This window comes from Cajanus cajan, chromosome 3, assembly GCF_000230855.2.
Source record: "Cajanus cajan strain Asha chromosome 3, NIPB_CcT2T_4, whole genome shotgun sequence".
Taxonomy (NCBI): Eukaryota; Viridiplantae; Streptophyta; class Magnoliopsida; order Fabales; family Fabaceae; genus Cajanus; species Cajanus cajan.
In genome coordinates this window covers 44,690,200-44,692,370 of record NC_138519.1, presented here as the reverse complement: position 1 = coordinate 44,692,370, position 2,171 = coordinate 44,690,200, and the positions used below count along the sequence as shown (strand labels likewise).

At 36.3% G+C, this 2,171-nt stretch overlaps 1 non-coding gene across 1 annotated transcript; it reads left to right on the top strand.

The window, feature by feature from the left end:
• Positions 1-541: 541 nt before the first annotated feature.
• LOC145956667 (small nucleolar RNA R71) lies at positions 542-648 on the top strand. Its single transcript, XR_014432905.1, has one exon. It is a non-coding gene; the product is annotated as a small nucleolar RNA R71 (small nucleolar RNA).
• The last annotated feature ends 1,523 nt before the right edge of the window (positions 649-2,171 follow it).

The following is a 2,171-nucleotide window of genomic DNA, read 5'->3' as shown; positions in this document are numbered from 1 at the left end:
ACAGAAATTAGGTTGCTGACTGCTACTTCCTTGAACTGGGTTATTCTTCCAAGAAAAGTTAGGATGATTCTTCCAACCAGGGTTGTATGTGTTGGAATATGGATTACTCTTCTCTCTTCGAGGAGTGTCATAGAAATTATGAGAAGCTGCCACTTGTTCAGTAGTATCTTCTTCTTCTCCAGTAAAAATTGAGGTACAATCTACTGCAGTGTGCCCTTGTTCCCTACAAAGGTCACATACTTGATTTGTAGCCACTGAATTAACCTTAGCTTTTTCCATCTTGTCTAACCTTTGATTAAGAGTATCAAATTTTGCTAAGAGTAACTCAATATTGTTCACTTCATATCGCCCCGGAGTTCCTTTCCTTGCTGTGACTTCTCTTTCACTGTATTGGCTGTGATTTGAGGCTACATTTTCCAAAATAATCATGCAGTCATTAATATGTTTCCCCATGAAAGATCCTCCAGCTGCTGAGTCTAATATCATGGTGCTTTGTTGGTCCAATCCTTCAAAGAAAAATTGGATGGTAAGCCAACGGTTGAAGCCATGTTGTGGGCATGCTTGAAGATATCCCTTGAACCGCTCCCATGCTTCATAAATAGTCTCTCCAGTGCCTTGTTGGAAATTAGTGATTTTCTTCCTCAATTCTTTAGTTTTAGAAGGAGGAAAGAATTTCTCTAGAAAAGCTCTTTCACATAATTCCCAAGTTGCTATCTTTTCTCTAGGCACTGTTCTTAGCCACACCTTTGCCTTATCTCTCAAGGTGAGTGAGAATAAGCGGAGTCGCATTCCATCAGAAACTTCATCATCAAATTGCTGGGTCTCACAGATTTCCAAGAACCCCTCTAAGTGGTCATTAGGATCTTCTGATGGTAGTCCTCCAAAGGTGTTCTGTTTGAGCATATTCACCAGAGAAGCTGGTACAGTAGCTCCAGTTTGCATCTCCCCTCCAGGTATCCCACGAGCTATGGGTGCAGAGTAATCCCGAAGCGGTAAATTATCTCGTTGTGCAGCCATGGCAAATTCTCTAGAAAGGTTTCTTTTCCTTCTCAGGAGAGTTCTTTCAATCTCAGGATCAAGTGGTGTTGGTTTCCCAAGACGTAGAGATCTCTTTTGCATTAACCCTAAGGCACTGCAAAAAAAAAGAAAGTGACCCGTGAAATCTGAATTGGAGAAGTAAACACTAAAAAAAAAAAAAAAAAAAAAATTTATTTATTTATTAAATTTTTTTTTTTTTTTTTAAAAAAAATTCGAATTAAAATAATTGTAATTTAAATCAAGAGACGTAGTCCCCGGCAACGGCGCCAAAAACTTGTTGTGTGGAAAACCGCAAGTGTACGGTTGTCGTCAAGTAATAAATATCGAATCACAGGGACTACGTGTTTGACCTAGAATTACTAGTATTTTAATTTGAATTTTAAAACAGATAGAATGTTTGTTTTGAGATGATAAGATCAGATTCGCTGGTAAAAGAGATAGTAATGCAATTAATGAATAAGATAAAACTTTAAGATAAGATAAGGAGATTTCCGGGAATCTAGGGTTCGCACAAAGAGTTCCAACAATATTGAATTATTATTTTCATTAATTAATTCTATTCCATCTTGAAGGTAGTCTTAACCTAATTTAATCCTTGCACCTTCTCAGGCTACGAGGACGTGTTCAATTAAAATTAATCCCTACTCTCGTGGTAATTACGTTCAATTAAACCCATTAAGATCTTTGTTAATCTATTACTCCTCGAAAGCTTAAATCAACTCTCGTGATTTAACACTCAAGTCTGTTCCTTTAGGTTCCGATAATTAGGTTCTCCTCTCAGTTCATCCCTAATTATCTATGATTATGAAAATTAAGATTAATTGTTTATCATAATTATAATCAAGTTCTCCTCTCAGTTCATCCTTAATTAATGTTATTATGAAAACAATAATGTTAAAGTTCATATATAAAATATAAAAGAACAGATCAAGAATTGGAATAAAATTAAGAAACTGAATAATGCATTAATAAAGAGGTTCTCAGAGGCTAAGCCCTGATCCCAGAAAAAGGGAAACTACTCACAGGAGTTCATAGTAGTTCTCCAAGAAAAGAAGAATAAAAGAAAAGCAAACCTTAGAGTCGATGGCACAGGCGCCCAACCTTCTCTAAGTGTCAAAAACTAAAAAACTGTC